The sequence below is a fragment of the Macrotis lagotis genome, chromosome 7, assembly GCF_037893015.1.
Source record: "Macrotis lagotis isolate mMagLag1 chromosome 7, bilby.v1.9.chrom.fasta, whole genome shotgun sequence".
NCBI classification, from domain to species: Eukaryota; Metazoa; Chordata; class Mammalia; order Peramelemorphia; family Peramelidae; genus Macrotis; species Macrotis lagotis.
In genome coordinates this window covers 95,669,681-95,688,305 of record NC_133664.1, presented here as the reverse complement: position 1 = coordinate 95,688,305, position 18,625 = coordinate 95,669,681, and the positions used below count along the sequence as shown (strand labels likewise).

Genomic DNA, 18,625 nt, shown 5'->3' with positions numbered 1-18,625 from the left:
CATTATATCACAACTCATTCTATTGTTGCAAATAATGGCTGTGCTTAAAAATAATGAAATAAATTTGGGGTTAAAACATATCAATAATCCCAATTGACTCAAAACAGGCTTTATAAAAATGTTTTCATAGTAGAATGTTTATTAATTAATCATATTTAATAGTAGACATGAATACAAGTCATTTAAACAACTAAAATATTTTAGATGATTTCTAAAAATTGTAATATATGTTACTTATTTCAAACAGTTATAAGAAAAATCAGATTTAGTAAAATTAAATAGGAACATTCAAGGCTCACTTCTTTCAGTAGTTTGGATCAAAAGGGAATTCCAAATGGGTCTTTTTTTGCTTTATTTATTTTATATTATTACAATTATCTTGTTGTGAGAGTAAACATAAACTCCCCACCCCCCAAAAAAGATGAGAAACTTCAAGACTAGTAAGAGAGAGGGGCTTCCCTGAGCACCTCATCCATCTCTTCTGCTTTCTGCACAGCCATGCCCTGCTCTGAAGCCACCCCTGCCGCCATCTCCCCCAGCAAGCGGGAGCAGCACCCCGTGCACCTCCACTTTGCCCACCTCTCGGAGCACACCATGGCCCCCTCCAAGGGGTCAGCACGGGCTGTGGGCTATGACTTCTACAGTGCCTATGATTATACAATACCGGCCATGGAGAAAGCCCTGGTGAAAACAGACATTCAGATTTTTCTCCCTTCTGGGTGTTATGGTAGAGTTGCTCCACGTTCTGGCTTGGCTGCAAAACATTTCATAGATGTAGGAGCTGGTGTCATAGATGAAGATTACAGAGGAAATGTTGGTGTTGTACTATTTAACTTTGGCAAAGAAACATTTGAAGTGAAAAAAGGTGACCAGATAGCACAGCTGATTTGTGAGCGAGTTTTTTATCCAGAACTAGAAGAAGTTCAAGGCTTAGATGATACTGAACATGGATCAGGAGGTTTTGGTTCTACTGGTCAGAACTAAAATTATATATTCAAAGTAAATGTAACATTAAAACAGTTAATAAAATTAATTTTATGGTAATTTTATGGTAAAAAATAAAGAATAGTAAGAGAGAAAAAGTGTACTTCAGTCTGTGTTCAGATTCCCAATGGCTCTCTCTGGGATGAATTGCCTTCTTCATCATGAGTCTACCAAAGAAGTTGCTTCATTATTTTTCCTGTACTTGCTATTACTAGTTATATTTCCCTTTACTATTTCTTCCAACTCTCTTATTTTTTCTATTCTCTCCCTCCTTTCACCCAGTCCCTGTTCAAAAGTGTGTTGTATCTGAGTATCCTCTCCTAGGAACTTACCTCTCTTCTATAACCTATTCCCCCCTTCCCTCCCCCCATTCTTCCTTATCCCATCCATTTCCTCTCATTTTTTTCTCTAGGTAAGATAGATTTCTATACCATATTGAGAAAATATGATGAAGAAGTCAATTCATCCCAGAGAGAGCCATTGGAATCTGAACACAGACTGAAGTACATTTTTTTTTCTCTTACTATTCTTTTTTTTTTTAACCATAAGTGAAAATTAATTTTATTAACTGTTTTAATGTTACATTTACTTTGAATATATAATTTTAGTTCTAACCAGTAGAACCAAAACCTCCTGATCCACGTTCAGTATCATCTAAGCCTTGAACTTCTTCTAGTTCTGGATAAAATACTCACTCACAAATCAGCTGTGCAATCCAGTCACTTTTTTTCACTTCAAATATTTCTTTGCCAAAGTTAAATAGTACAACACCAACATTTCCTCTGTAATCTTCATCTATGACACCAGCTCCTACATCTATGAAATGTTTTGCAGCCAAGCCAGAACATGGAGCAACTCTACCATAACACCCAGAAGGGAGAGAAATCTGAATGTCTGTTTTTACCAGGGCTTTCTCCATGGCCAGTATTGTATAATCATAGGCACTGTAGAGGTCATAGCCCACAGCCCGCGCTGACCCCTTGGAGGGGGCCATGGCGTGCTCCAAGAAGTGGGCAAAGCGGAGGTGCACGGGGTGCTGCTCCTCGGGCTGCGGGGGCACCATGTTCCCCCATTCCACTCCATTGAAAACTCTTTTTCTTGACTATTATGTAAGATATCTTAGACCCTTCCTCTCCTTTCTCTTCCTCCCATTACTTTCCTTTATCACCCATTGACTCCATCTTTTTACTATATTAAACCATCATATTTAGTTCCTTCCTGTGCTTTGTCTGTATATGCTCCTTCTAACTGCTCTTATAAATGAGAAAGTTCATATAAGTTACCATTATCTTCTTCCCATGTAGGAATATGAGTAGTTCAACATCATTAAATTCCTCATAGTTAGTCCTTCTCATTTGCCATGTCTTTCTTTTACCTGAGTCTTGTACTTGGAGATCAGACTTTCTGTTCAGCTCTGTTTTGTCCAATAGGAAAGTTTGAAAGTCCCCTGTTTCATTGAAAGTCCATATTTTCCCCTGAAAGAGGATGTTCAGTTTTTCTGGGTAGTTGATTCTCGGTTGTAAACCACAATCTTTTGCCTTGTGGAATATCATATTCCAAGCCCTATGAGCCCTTAATGTAGATGCTGCCAAATCCTGTGTAATCCTGACTATAGAGCCTTGGTAGTTGAATTGTTTGTTTCTAGAAGCTTTTAGTATTTTCTCTTTGACTTAAGAATTTTGAAATTCGGCTATAATATTCCTGAAAGTTTTTCTTTTGGGATCTCTTTCAGGAGGTATCTGGTAAATTCCCTCAATTTCTATTTTACCCTTGGCTTCTAAGATATCAGGGCAATTTTGCTGCATTGTTTCTTGAAAAATGAAGTCTAGGCTCTTTTCCTGATCATAATTTTCAGGTAGCCCAATAATTTTTAAATTATCTATTCTGGATCTGTTTTTGAGGTCAGTTGTTTTTCCAATGAGATATTTCACATTTTCTTCTAATTTTTCAGTTTTTTGGAATAGTTTTATTTCTTCCTGAGTTCTCTCAAAGTCACCAGCTCCCTTTAGTTCTATTCTGCACTTGAAGGAGTTATTTTCTTCAGAGAGCTTTTTTAATCTCCTTTTCCACCTGGCCAATTCTGCGTTTTAAGACATTCTTCTCCTTCTTATTTGTCTTTTGTGTTTCTTTTTCCATTTGACCTAAACTGGTTTTTACCATATTATTTTCTTCAGTATTTTTTTGTATTTCTTTCACCAAGCTGCTAATTTGGTTATCATGATTTATTTGCATCGCTCTCATTTCTCCGCCCAATTTTTCCACTACCTCCTTTAATTACTTTTCAAAGTCTTTTTTGAATGCATCCATAGCCTAAGCCCATTTTCTATTTCTCTTGGAGGTTTTGGGTACAGAAGCCTTGATTTTGTCATCTTCTGAATCTTCCATGGGACAAAAGTAATTTTCTATGGTCATATTCTTCTTTTTCTTTTGTTTGCTTATTTCCTTAGTCTATGACTGATTTACCACACTTCCAGGGCTTTGGGGAGTTGTGGGGACAACCCACAGGGACTTTAATTCCTCCATGGTCTTATAAGAGGTTTTGACTGATCTTTTGGCTGTGCTTTACAGGCCCTCCCCTCTGCCCTGGAGCTATGAGGAGAGTTCCTGCTCAGCTTTGGTGCTATGAGAGCCCAAACTACAACCTGGATTTGGGTGTGGGCAAACATCAGAGTCCTGCCACAGGGAAAACAGAGAGACCTCTGAAGTCTCCCCTAACCCTCTTACCATCTCTGGGCTGAGAGCTCTGGACGTGTTGGGTGGCTTCCCGGATTCCCACTGCAGGTTCTCACCACAGGGATGCTCCGAAGCCAGCACTTGCTCCACACTCACTTTGGTGCAGCAGAGTTCTCTCACCACCCCTTCAAGTTGTTACCAGTGATGCCTGGGCCAGGAGGTCTGGAAACCATCCTCTCTGCCACAAACTGAGGCACCCCCAGGGATCTAGGCACTCTGTCTGGCTGTGCTATGGCTGGGGCATCAACAACTTTTTCCAACCTCCAGTCCTGGTGAAACAGACCTTTCTTGCAGAACTTCTAAGCTGTCTTGGACTGGAAAATCATATCACTCAGGCTTTCTGTGGGTTTTACCCCTCTAAATATTGTCTAGAGTCTTAATTTGATGACTTTTGGAGTTTTGGGCAGAACAAAATTTCTAGGAATTCCTGCCTTCATGCCACCATCTTGGCTCTGCCCCCCCCCCTCAAAATGTTTTGAGCAATGTTCAATGAGAGCAGAAGAATAATTAGCTTCAGTTGAGTCAAAAGAAAAATCTGCAGCACAAAATAACAGCACAAATGAAAAACAGCAATACAAGGAAAACAATAATTGTTCCCTTTTCCTGATTTTATTAATCAAGGTTGGACACAGTCATTATCATCAATATTGCATTACAATGAATTAACTTATAGATGAAATTTTTTTCAAAAAAAGAGACTAGTACAGACTTCTATCACAGTATTAAACAATTCTATATGTAAGGTTCATTTGGACAGCATTTGACTGATTTTCTGTATATCTTCCATCTTAATTTATATAGCAAGCTTAACAACTATAAATACACAATTATACCTTCATTTTGTGTAAAGATTTTGCCAGAATTCTGCAAAAATGATACTCTTGCATCAGGGTTAGATAAACTATACTGTTTCTATACCTTTGAGATCAAGTCAATTAAGACTGGTCAGAGAAAACCCAATAAGGGTCATAACTTTAGGACCCGATACAGTATTTGTGATCAAATCAACAATTTTAATTTCCCAAAGTTGAGTTTAAGAGAAAATCTGTGCTTTAATAATCCTAGTTGTTATATTTATCAGTATTTCTTAATATTATAGCATTTAGGTCACTGAAAATAGCATGATAACAATTATGCCTTAAAAAACTAAAAAAAACAAACCCAACTCAAATTAATATAATATATTTTAGTAATGCACAGATCAACCCAAATGTATATTAATATCCAATTAAAATATTATTATATAGCTTAAACAATTTCTTAATATCAATTAACAATTAATAAATAGCCTTGTTTCTTTTTCTCTTTCAAGGTTGAATTTTGGCTCTGGAAAACTCCTACAGATTCTTCTTTCTGAAATCAAATCAATGCTGGTTTGTTGCAAGTGAGACTTGCTTTAAAAAAAAAACAACCAAACTTGGGATGACTAGGTGGTACAGTGGGTAGAGCACCGGCCCTGGAGTCAGGAGTACCTGGGTTCAAATCCGGTCTCAGACACTTAATAATTACCTAGCTGTGTGGCCTTGGGCAAGCCACTTAACCCCATTTGCTTTGCAAAAACCTAAAAAATAAAAAACCAAAACCTTCCTACAGATATTTATTGTACACCATTTCTCCTAGTTTAAATTCAAGTTACTAACTTGATTTCTAAAGGGAAGGATTATCTTTGTAGTTTGTAACTGAAACCAGGACTCTTATACTTTTAAAAATTCCCTAGCAAGGAGCTATGCCCTGAAATTTAGAAAATGATGACATCCTAACTTAGATGGTAATCTTTTATTGCTGCTTAATTTTAAATTAGTCTTTTTAAAATAATTACATCCAAACCCCAAACAAATAAAAGGAGTAATTCACATTTTAAATCTTTCATTTCATTTAAACTGTGTTAGTTAATCTTATTTCCCAACTGTTATCAAATAGAGAGTTTTTTATTTATTTAAGGCAATGGGGTTAAATGACTTTCCCAAGGGCACACAAACAGGTAGTTATTAAGTGTCTGAGGATGTATTTGAACTCAGGTCCTCCTGACTCCAAGGCTGGTGTTCTATCCATTGATCCACCTAACTTCCTTTGAATAGAGTTTTAGAGTAATAATTTAGCATAGAATGAGCAGAGAGAGAGAGAGAGAGAGAGAGAGAGAGAGAGAGCTGCACAACCAGGTTATTAGAGCAAAGTTTAAGAACTGAATGGGCCAGATTTAAAAACAAGACTGTCCACTGTCCACTATAAACTGCTAGCCATCCCATGTACTACTGAGATGAGAGCATGGGGAGGTACATGAAATAATTAATCCTTTTGACATTTAACATTGGATCAAAGGTTAGTACCTTCAATAGCAGCAGGAGGAAGAGGTTTTGAGCAATGCATGGAAGAGGAAGAAAAGGACCTTTAGGGGGGCAGCTGTAGCAATTCTCCCAATATCCATCTGCCATTCATAACTGGAGCAGGACCTTGATAAATGCCAGTGATTCCCTCCAGTCAGGCTGAGGCAATAGTGTCAAGGCTGCCATAGCAATAAGATGGGGGATCATTGATCTGTCTGACAGTCAGTAGAAGTGAATCTGAGAACAGTAGCTAAGAAGGACAAAATATCACGACAAAGAAGGTAACAAGTGGATTTAGGAACAAGAAGGAATGTATACTGAAAATGGTCCTATCCAAGGGTAACAGAAAGAGGAGAAATTTTAAAAACTTGAAAAGGCTAGTTTGATACCCCTACCACTAATTTACTTACTGAATTCCGAGGAAGAGGGAGGGGGATTTTACCAGGATCTAGAACTGAGAAGGAAGCCCCAGTGTGCACCAGAACAGAGATAGGTGGCTCTGTATTACTTCTCTTTGGGTGCTTCTCCTAGTTGGGAGATGGGCAGAGATGGCAAATAGAGACTAGATTCTGTAAATTTACCTCAAAGCACCCCAAGGCTGTGGGGAAGGTCTTTTTAGTTTCTTTTTTTTGTTGTTCTCCAAAAGTTTGCACTGTTTCTTCCAAATGGCCCAATTCCTGGCAATAATAATAACAAATCCCTGTTATTTGATGCTCAGACTGTCATCTAGTGTTGGCTAGTTCAGCTATGAACTGGGGATGCTTAATTTGGTGTTCTGGCTGAGTAAGTTTTATATTCTGTGACAGAGAAAGTTGAAGATTGTTAACAAAGTAAGAGAGAAATTGACTCTGCCCTCCTCCTTCCTGATCATACTTTAAACTAAAATTGGCATTATATAAATGATCAAAAAATTGGAATATTGTTTCATCTTGTCTTTGAACCACATTTCTGATATTTGAAAAAGTCACTGGTCACAGAAGAGCAAGTGGAATAGCCTCTATTAAAGCATCCCCTAGAGTTCTTAATTCCAGATAGTGTCTTTGCTGAATTGTAAAAGCTATCTAATCTGTCTGCTGAAATTCTTCAAAAAATGACTTTTATGCAGAGCCAAGATGGTGGCATGAGGTCAGGAATTCCCCGGAAACTCCAAAATTTAGAGGGGTGAAACACACAGAAAGACTGAGTGATACAATTTTCCAATCCAAGACAACTTAGAAGATCCACAGGAAAAGTCTGTTTCATGGGACCAGGGACTGGAAAGAGCTGCAGCACAGCCAGGCCAGAAAAAACCTTCTCTAGGCTTCCAGGAACAGCTTACAGGGCACCTGGATTCCTGGGGGTGCCTGGATCTGTGGCAGAGGGGGTGGTTTCCAGATCTCTTGGGCCAGGGATCACCAAATCAGCTTGAAGGGGAGGTGAGAGAACTCTGCCTCACCAGAGTAAGCATGGAGCACCAATCAACGTCAGCTCCAGAGCAACCCTGTGACATGAACCTGAAGAGGAACCAAACCACCCAGCATTCCAGAGCTCCCAGCCCAGAGATGATAGGGGGGTTGGGGAGACTGCAGAGTTCTCTCTACTCTCCCTGGGGCAGGACTCTGCTGTTTACCCACACTCAGATCCAGGTGGCATACCACTAGGATGAAACAGGGATCCTCCTCACAGTTCCATGGCAGAGGGGAATACCTGTGGTCATCTCCAGAGCAGAGCACAGGCAAGGGAGCAGTCAGAGCCTCTCATAAGACCCTGGAGGAATTAAGGACCCTGGGAAATGTCCCCACCCCCCCCACCCCAAAGCCTTGGAAGCGTGGTAAATCAGTCATAGACTGAGGAAATGATCAAACAACAGAAAAAAAGAACCTGATCATAGGAAATTACTTTGGTCCCATGGAGGATCAAATTACCCACACAGAAGATGACAAATCTGAAGCTTCTGTGTCCAAAACCTCCAAGAGAAATAGGAAATATACTCAGACAATAGAAGAGCTCAAAAAAAGACTTTGAAAAACAAAGGAGGTAGATGAAAATTGGGAAGAGAAATTAGAGCAATGCAAGTAAATCATGAAAACCAAGTCAGCAGTTTGGTGAAAGAATTACAAAAATTCTGAAGAAAATAACATGTTAAAAACCAGTTTAGGCCAAATGGAAAAGCAACCCAAAAAGGCAAATGAGAAGAAGAATACCTTAAAAAGCAGAATTGGCCAGTTGGAAAAGGAGATAAAAAAAGGTCTCTGAAGAAATTAATTCCTTCAAATATATACAATGGCGCTAAAAGAAACTGATGACTTTGAGAGAGATCAAGAAACAATAAGACAATACTAAAAGAATGAAAAAAATTACAAGAAAATATGAAATTTCTCATTGGAAAAAACAACTGACCTAGAAAACAGATCAGGAGAGATAATTTAAAAATTATTGGGCTATCTGAAAATCATGACCAGGACAAGAGCCTAGGCTTCATTTTTCAAGAAATAATGCGGCAAAATTGCCCTAAGATCCTAGAAGCAGAGGGTGAAATAGAAATTGAGGGAATCTACTGATCACCTCCTAAAAGAGATCCCAAAAGAAAAACTCCCAGGAATATTAAATCCAAATTCCAAAACTATCAAGTCAAAGAGAAAATACAACAAGCTGCCAGAAACAAATAATTCAAGTACTGTGGCTCTACAGTCAGGATTACACAGGATTTGGCAGCATCTACATTAAGGGCTCTTAGGGTTTGGAATATGATATTCTGGAAGGCAAAATAACTTAATTACCAAGAATCAACCACCTAGAAAAATTGAACATCTGCTTTCAGGGGAAAAGATGGACTTTCAGCGAAACAGGGAACTTTCAAACCTTCCAGGTGAAACAACCAGAACTGAACAGAACAAGTACAGGATTCATAGAGAGAGAGTGTACAGGAAGGACTAATTATGAGGAATTTAATGATGTTGACCTCTGTATTCCTGAATGAGAAGAAGATACTGATAACTCATGAACTTTCTCATTTATAAGAGCTGTTAGGAGGAGCAAATAAGGACAAGGCACAGGAAGGAGCTGAATATAATGGAATAATAAAGTAAAAAGATGAGGTCAATGGTTGATAAAGGAAAGTACTTGGAGGAAGAGAAAGGAGAGGAAGAAGGAGTTAAGAGAACCATCCTTTTACAATGTTATCTTTCTGAGGGAGGTAATATTTTTTTTATAAGTTTAAGTACCAGGAAGGCAGGGTAAGTATCCCTTTCCAAGACTATCAGAAGACACAATTTTTTCCTGGATTAAGGAGGGTAGGACAAGTCTTCCTTTCATAGTTTAGAGAACATGGGCAACTGTGCATTGGCTAGAGCACTGGTCCTGGAATAAAAAGGACCTAAGTTCAAACTCTGGTCTTAGACATGTAATACCTGGGCAAGTCAATTAACCCTAGTGTCTTGCAAAAACAAAATGTCTAAAGGACATAATTCTTTCTTGGATAAAGGATAACAGAACATGTCTTCCTTTCAAAATCTAAAGGAAGAAATATTCCATTCCTCACAATAGCTAAGGAAATCAAGTTTTTACCAGGAATATAGTTATTAAAATTTTATAGTAAATATTAGACTTTGATATATCTTTACACTTCTGGAAAGCTACTTTCTAGTTTTGTCCCTCAAAGAATCAACCCTCAATTCAGACTGGGGTGGGACAATTCAAGATAGGATGGTGGAAGTGTATGTCAGACTTTCCCTTAACAGGAGAACTTTATCAGTTATGCTCAAGACCTTCACAAAGCAACGTGACTCTTTTGCCTCCAAGATGTCTGCAGTGCCACCCAGTGACCATTGTTATTTGTTAATAGAAATCAACAATATCTATAAAAATAATTAAAGGAATTGAAATATCCCTCTTACTATTAAAGCCCATTTGGGTAAATCAAGAGTTCTTAATTTTGTCTCAAAAGCAAGTTTTGTGATGTTTAAGCCTTTTGAACCCATTTTTAATTTTTTATTCACAATTAGAATACTTCAATTTAATTAAAGGAAGTTTTGAGAGTTTTATGGAGCAAACTTACCTTGCTTCTGCACATTTTCAATTTAATTTCCATTGCAAAAGGGAAAGAGGGAAAGGGAGAGTCAGTTCTGCTTTAGAACTCTCCCAACTCACAGGACATTGGCTTTTTGAAACTTTCTGGATGCTACATTCTGAAGAGATTAAAGGAAAAACACTGATTTTCAAGGTAAGTAAAAATAATTTTTCCCTTTCAAATTCATAGACTCCTTACAATCTATCCATGGATTTCCTGAGACCTATGGACCCTAACTGAAAGACTTCTCACTATTGCTGTATTCTTTGGCAACATGGCTAATTGGGGAATGTTGTGTCTGACTTTATACATATAATCAATATAAAATGGCTTATCTTCTCCAGGAAGTGGGAGGAATAGGAGAGAGGAAGAGAATTTTGAAATCAAAGGGTTTTTTTTTTAATGAGAGTTTTAAAATGTTTAATGTAATTAAGAAATGTTTAACAAAATATATTTTTGAAAAGTTAATAGGATTCTTCTTGCTATGGAGTAGGGATTCTTCAGGGTAGGGGCAGGATAGAGGATACCCTGACCCTGTCCTGCTCCCTTTATTTTTCTCCTTTTATAACTCAATTCCTTTGACACACAAGGCTGAACTTCCCAGGGTAAAGAGAGAAAGTTGCCCCTTTCTTGAGGTCTATCCTTAGTTACTACAATCTTGGATTCCTGATCCAGCAGAGGCTACATTTGGAAGAAATTAAACGGGAGAGTCAGTATTGGAGTAAGAGGATCTGGGAAATCCCAACTCTGCCCCTTTGGAGTTCTGTAACTTGAAGGAAATCATTTAATTCACCTGCAGCCCAGTTTCCTAAAGTATAGAACAAGAGGAGATGACCTATAAAGTTTCTTCCTATTCTCAGTAGTATAATCTTATGCCAACTTAGACTTCCTATTTGCTAGAGTTCTAAATTCCTCAGAATCTTCTAGTTTATGCATGTTGCTGTTTTAAGCATGTCCCATGTATATCTCCACTCCTTTCCACATTCATCTCTCATAAGAAGATGCCATGGGAAAGATATAGCTGGCTCTGGGTTCAGAAGATCTGTGTGCAAATCCTGATTCTGACATTTACTACCTGTGTGAGTTTGGGCAAATAACCTCATGTATCTATGCCTCAGTTTCCCCAACTATTAAATGGAGTTGTACTGGATTCATTTCGAGTCCCCTCTAGGTCTATGAGCCTTTGACTCTCTCTCTGCCAGTCTGATTTCCTTCCCCCTAAAGCATAATTGTGTGACTAAATCATGAGGAAGTATTTTTTGTGAAAATAATGTCTTACAAGCTCCTGGGACTTTCCAGGGATATATTTGAAGAGAGGACAGACACTTTCAGAGAAGGCACTTTGAGAACATGCTGAGTACCCAGTGATCCCTGCAGAGAGCACAGATCTCTAATGGATTCTACATAAGAATCCTGGCCCATGAAGTCTAAATACTCTTGAAAATCTTATTGCAGAAACAAGCAATGACCAGAAACAACCTGTTGAGGCTTGCCAGAACCATTCCCTTGAATGAACCAAATGGTTATATCACTCATGTTTCTAAACTTAAGACAGACCACTCCTGATATGGTTTCCCTCCTCTGAATATTCCAATCCTGACTTATTTTCTTGTGGGGAGGAAGGTGGAAAATCTCAGCTTCCTCATTCACTCTTGGGCACTCTAGAAAATTTACTAAACTAAGAGTTTTCAGTATCTGAGAAGATTCCCACTAACTATGGACAAGTTGGCAATCCTAGACTATTTTAGTTATTCATCAATCTCAATAGCCCCTTTGGCAGGACTAAAACTAACAATCACATCTGGATATCTGCCTGTTAAGCTTCAATCAATCTTTTAATGTCCAAATTAACTCTTTCCTTTAATGAGCCTCCATGAATTTCCCTAGTCAGAGACAACCTTCTTCAAACATGATATATATGTGTACATATATGTATGTGTGTTTACATATATTCACAAATATGCATATATGTGTAACTATATAAATGTGTATCCTGATGGAAGTCATGGAGTATATTTATATATGAATATATAGTATATATTTGCACTTATGTATACACACATAGATATTGAGATACACAATATATTTTTCTGTACCTAGTATAATTATATATAGATAATGTAATGCAGATACTGTATCATTCAGCTTACAGGGTCAATTTTTTAGAAAATTTCAAGTTTATTTTAAAGGAAAAAATATACTTTTCAAATAGTTTCTAGAAATCACAGTCTTGTGAGAGAGAGAAAATAGGAATCAGGAATCATTTTCTGACAACTTGATGGACTAAAATTGTAGAAATCCCCAACCACTTGATAATCTAATAGTGGAAAGGGAGAAGAAAGTAATAGAGCAAACTGCATAAAGTCAATGGTCTTATCCATTCTTATCCTAAGTGTTAGTTGTCATTAGATAAGAGATGACTCCATACTGTTCCCAATGGTTTCTTTATCCCTGCATTTTTGTCCAAAAGGACCTTTTTCACAATTGTAAAAGTATTTGGTCATCTCCATTTGTCTCTATCCCTTGAACAGGGAATGTCTTGTCATTCTGTTAATAGATTCTACCAGATTCATGGCCAGTGTTCCTCTTGAATTGTTCCTGCTTTCTCTCCTCTACCCTCTACTGGAAAAAGTGTTACTTCTTTATCCTGTGTTGCTATGGAATGCTGCTGATTGGCCATGTATTCTAAAATTGACTGAAAAGGTCTATAAACTAAATTTGTATTCAGGGAAGTTGAAACTGCTGCCAGCAGTTTCTTTACCATGCTAATAAATCTTCTGCTTTCAGTTTGACTTACTATCTTTGATCCACAGCCATCAGATCCCCCTGATGGCTCTAAAAAAACATATCTTTCCTCTTCAATGATCAAGAGATTTTCCCAATATCTGTCCCAAACTGTTACAAAATTGTTCCACTTTCCCCCCTACATAACTAATAATCAGAACAGTTAGCAATTAACTATCCATCTCCAGAGAATGCAGATTGAAGCATATTTATTATTTTTTCTTATTTTTGTTCTGTTTATTTTTAAACTGATATGGAAACATGTTTTGCATGAATATACATATATAATTATGTCAAATTGCTTGCCTTCTCCATTGGGGATTAGGAGAAGAAAGAACTCAAAATGTCAAAAACAGAATGTTAAAAATTGCTATTATACATATTTGGGGAAAAATAAAATATTAAATCACTGAGCATGGTCATAAATCTAGAGCCTATATCAGATTGCTTTCTATCATGGGAGGGGGAAGGAAGAGAGGGAGGGAGAAAAATTGTAAAACTTAAAACCTTGCCAAATAAATGATTGATTAAAAAGTACTGCTGCATGTAGTTGGAAAAACAAATTAAATAATTAAATTTTTAAAAAATGTTTTGTAAGACACAGAGTACTATTTATTTAAATGCTAGATATTCTAGCATTTATAACCATGCTAAACATAGATTGATGTTGAACATGTCATAAGAGAAGAATCAGATTCAAGTGGAAGATAGAAAGCATTAGAGAGAAAAAATAACTATACATAAGACAGTTTTTAAAAATTTGAAGATAATAAACTTTGGTCTTCATTTTAACTTCACAGCTCCTTCTTTGGATAGCAATGATATTTTCTGTCACAAGTCTTGAGCACTTTATATTATCAAACTCATTCTCATAACTCCTTGATTAGATAGATGTCATTACTTTCATAGATTAGTAAGCTGAGGCTGAGCAGTTTGAATGATTTTACAAGGATATCACTGTTAGCAAGTGCCTAAGGTTGGATTGAAACTCAGATCCTCCTCTCCATGAGGCCTCTGCAGTCCAAGAGACAGGATGGTGTAGTGGAGATAGAACTGGTCTAACAGTCAGGAAAACCTGTATCCAAGTTCTGCCTCTGCCATATTCTTCCTGTGTAACTCTGGTAAGCCACTTGTAAACTCTGTGAGATTCTTAAATTGCAGAAAAAGTTGCTTACCAGAGTTGCTTACCAGGGATCTACCCACAGAAAACTTGACATACCCATGAAATCCCAGGTCAGATAACAAACTGAAAATCCCACATCCTAACTCTATGATTGGTTCTTCCCATACTAATGACACTACAGTCATCTATACTCTTCTTCTCAGAATGGGTGTTCCCCTTTGGGGAGACAAAAGTCAACATTCCTATCATGCACTAATATATTTAGTCTAGATTTGTCCACAATGGAGAATATAGCTGAACTTGCCCTAATTTTATTTTTAGAGAATCATGTCCCCTCCACATGGAAAGAGAAAGAAAGACCTACAGGGATGGATTTGACCATTGCAGCTGCCCCTCTCCCCTGTTCTCCTTTCAGTTTTTCTAGACAGGAGATGAGATAAATTTCTCAATTCAACAAAACACACTCATGAATTTTCAAACTTCCCAGTTCTGATGTTCATCAGGTCACAGATTTAGAGCAGGAAGGGAACCTTAGGGAATCATTTTACCAGTGAAGAAATCAAGGCCCAGAACAGTTAAATGAATTGCCTTGGAAGGTCCTCTGACTCCTGTACTCTTTTCAGGGCACTATAACCATTCCCTGTCTCTCACTGGTCTTCATGGTTAAGCAGCATTTATATATAACAAATCTCTTCTTATTCCCATTGTCTCTTGCTAGCACATTTTTTTTACTGTTTACTGAGACTTGATATTACTAGATAAAAACTAAACAATCTTGAAGATCCTTTCCAGCCTTGAAATATTCTGGTAGTTGCAGATCTATACTTAAGAAATTGAATATGACCTTAAAATAAAGCATCTCTGTTCTTCTATTAGCTACCTTTAAATAGAAAATAGCTTTGTAATGTCAGAAGGCTCCCTCCAATAAGAAGGGTGTGATTTTTTCCCCTGCCTTATGTGAAGCAAGATAAAGCATTAATATTTTCTAATAGGAAAACAGATTCAGAGGGTGAAGTTAGATCCAGGAAGTTCCACTCTCCTTGTAATCCCTGGACTAAAGTGTCTTAAAACAGTATCAAACTAAGAGTAATTGTCCTCCTGCTCCCAATGGGGAATGATCTATTATATTTAACCACTGACATGATACTGAGATTATTTCTATTTTTTCAATTTAATCATGAGCCTTTTTCTGTATTTGATTTTACCCAGGCTGGAAGGACAGCAGTCATTTATCTGAACAGCATCAAAATCTTAATCTGCTCCTCTTTTCCTAACTTGGGCTGGATTGCCCCTCCTCGGGTCCTGGTGGATCTTTTCAGAGGATTCACCATCTTGGTACTGAATTTAAGTGTGATGCTTAATCAGCTCTAACTCTTCTACAGTTCAGGACTCATGAACTTAAGCAATCAACCAAACCTAGCCTTCTCAGAAAGATGTTCACCAATTTCCTCCAAATAATAACCTTGAGTCTTGAAGTGTGTAGAAGTGGACATTGGGGACATAGATTTACTTTGAAAGAACATAAAGTCTAAATAAAACCTCCTCAAATCTTTGCAGAGATAGGAGGCCCACAAACGTTTTCCTGTGTATTGGAAAAATGGGTAAAATCAGTTAGGATGATTTTTTTCATCTTCTTTCTTTGACTTTAAAAAATTGGATGACTCTCTGAGATGAGGAGGAAGAGGAGTATTAAAACTTTGGGAGTGATAAAGACAAAATCAATAAAAAAATGAAAATGAAAAATGAAAAATGAAAAAAATAAAAAATAAGAACCAATATAGACTCTGGATAAAAATTTTCAGATGCACTGGCTACCTCACTCTTCTCCTCAGTTTTCTAACTTCCCTGGCTTCCTCTAAGATATAGTTCAAATTCTGCCTTTTAATAGAGTCCTTTCATGGTAGAACTTTCTCCAACTACCTCACTGTTGGTGCTTTCTCTCTGAGATTACCTCCAAATTTCCCTATATGTTGTAGTTCTAGAGTTGTTTGGATTTCTCCTTCATTAGAATAGGAGCTCCTTGGGGGCAGGGACTATTTTGGCCTTTTTTTGGTATCCCTACCTTAGTCCTTTGTCTAGTACATGGTTCTTTCTGACTTGATGACTTTCAAAATTTATAGGAAATTGAAACCACTGGTAAGACTAAGAATCACATTCTAATAGATGAATAGTCAAATGATATTGTGCTTGTCTTTTTTTAAAGTTTTCAATTTTAATTAGTATCTATTGTTTATCTCAGCCTCACTTCCACGTATATACCTCCATACTTTTTCCTAGCAAGCTATCTCTTATAATAAAAAGTAGAAATGGACAGGCAGTTTTCTAATGAAGAAATCAAAACCATTTATAGCCATATTAAAAAAAACTCTAAATAATTTCTTATTAGAGAAATATTAATTAAAACAACATGGAGATATCATTTTATACCTACCAGATTTGCTAAAAGGATTGAAGGGGGAAAGTGATAAATGTTGGAGGGGATATGGAAAAATTGGGACACTGATTCATTGTTGGCATAACTGTGAACTGATCCAACATTTTGGCAAGCAATCTGGAATTATGTCCAAGGAGTTATTAAACTGCCTATACTTTTTGACCAGAAAAGATTTCTAGATTTTTTTAAAAAGATGATTAGGGGAAAAGGAAAAAATCTATATGTTCTAAAACTCTTTATAGCAACTCTCTTTATGCTGGCAAAGAATGGAAATTGCAGGGGTGCCAATCAATTAGGGAATGGCTGAACAAGTGTGGTATGTGATTATGATGGAATACTACTTTGTTATAAGAAATGATGCTTTGGGGGCAGCTAGGTATTGCAGTGGATAAAGTACCGGCCCTGGAGTCAGGAGTACCTGGGTTCAAATCGGTCTCAGACACATAATAATTACCTAGCTGTGTGGCCTTGGGCAAGCCACTTAACCCCATTTGCCTTGCAAAATCCTAAAAAAAAAATGATGCTTTCAATGAGCTTAGAAAAACATGGAAATATTTTCAAGAAATAATGAAGAGTGAAATGAATGTAACCAAGAGAACATTGTATATAATAGCAATGATATTGTTTTAAAAACAACTTTGAGAAAATAAGTCGTGAATTTTACAAATATCCAAATTAACCACTTAAGTCCTATGAAGAAAGATGTTATTCTGCATTGAGAGAAGTGATAAATAGAAATATGCATAGAATGATTTTACATGCACATATATATTTGTGCCTAAGAGCAGTCAATTTTAGGGTGTGGGAGGTGGGTTAAGTACAAAAAGAAAAATAATTTGCATGACAATTTTATTATGAAAGAAATAAAAATTATATTTAATAGGGTTGCAGTTTCATGTGTAATTATTTTTATTATATTATATTTAAGGGAATGCTTATTTATTCCCTAAATTAAAAATAAAAGAAAAGAAAAAATTTTAAAAGATTAAAAAAAGAAAAAGTAAACAAGCCTGAAAATAAGAGGTGGGGAGGTTTTGCCAAAGGAGAGAGAGAGAGAGAGTGTGACATGGTGAGTAAAAGTCTAATTAATTCACAGATCTAATTAAGAGTTAGTTTTATGAAAATCTTTTTCCTGGTTATTCACCTTAGGAATCCTATTGACTCAAAGGGGCTTGGTGTGTAGGAACACATGGAGTTAGGTGACTTGGACATTTCTTCCTCCAAACTTCTCCATTTCTCTTTCTCAGTCTGTCTTCTGTTGTTCACACCCAACCTGGTTCCAGGCTCACCATATACCAGTATTGACTCTGAGGCTCAATTCTGTGAGGAATAAGAAGAAAAATGTTCATTTGGTAAAGCCACAGTCTAGGGACTGACCAAGTGAGGGGTTGGTGGTACCTCTGAGGAAGGATAGGTTCCCTTCTCTATTCAGGGGCTAAGCTGTCTCTTTCAGGAAGGCTGTTTTATTTCCCTGCTGTCATAAAACCTTGGCTTTGTCTCCTGAGGAGTTGTAGTGAAGGCTGTGTGATGCCTGAATCCTACTCCCTCCAACTGTCTCCTAAAGGAAAATCCTCTCTCAGATGAATGTTTGTCCTTTCACACTTTGCCAAATTTGTGAGTGAGAGTGGTTCTTGAGGGGAGGTGGGTGGGTGGGAGAAGATGAAAATCAGCACTTGATCAGCAAAACTGAAGGAAGGACCAAACAAACGGATCTTCTGCCAATAGATCAGAGTCATTATTGATAGAGGTTTGGGTCACTAGTAAGGAAACAGGAACCCATAGACAAAATCATATCCCCTACATGGAAAGCCAGCTTCACCAGTAATCAGAGAATGTAGTGTCCTGAGTAGTTGAAAGGCAAGTCTCAGTTCCCCCACCCCCCAAAAAAAGTTTCCCCCTTACCCTTTCCTGCCCTAAATACCTGTTCTAAATTCTTCTCACCATCACAACATTGATTTTTTAGTGTAAGCATTGTTTTTTTCAGCTGTACTCTGGGTACATTCTCATCCTAAAGGAAAATTTATGTTTCTTTCGTCTAAGGAAGAGAAGAACGTTCCTTTGTCTGACTTTTCCAGTGGGTGCCGTTGTCATTTCTCTCCAACCTTCCAACCTCCCTCCCTCCCTCCTCCCCATATATACCTTGGGCTGTATTTTCAGTCCCCTTAAGAAAGAAGCCTTCTCCAAAGGAAAGTTAA

General features: G+C 37.3%; 2 pseudogenes; one reads left to right on the top strand and one right to left on the bottom strand.

Moving 5' to 3' along the window:
- The first annotated feature begins 498 nt into the window (after nt 1-498).
- Nucleotides 499-1,012, top strand: LOC141492758 (deoxyuridine 5'-triphosphate nucleotidohydrolase pseudogene; annotated as a pseudogene).
- Nucleotides 1,013-1,578: 566 nt separating this feature from the next.
- Nucleotides 1,579-2,047, bottom strand: LOC141494082 (deoxyuridine 5'-triphosphate nucleotidohydrolase, mitochondrial-like; annotated as a pseudogene).
- Between the last annotated feature and the right edge of the window lie 16,578 nt (nt 2,048-18,625).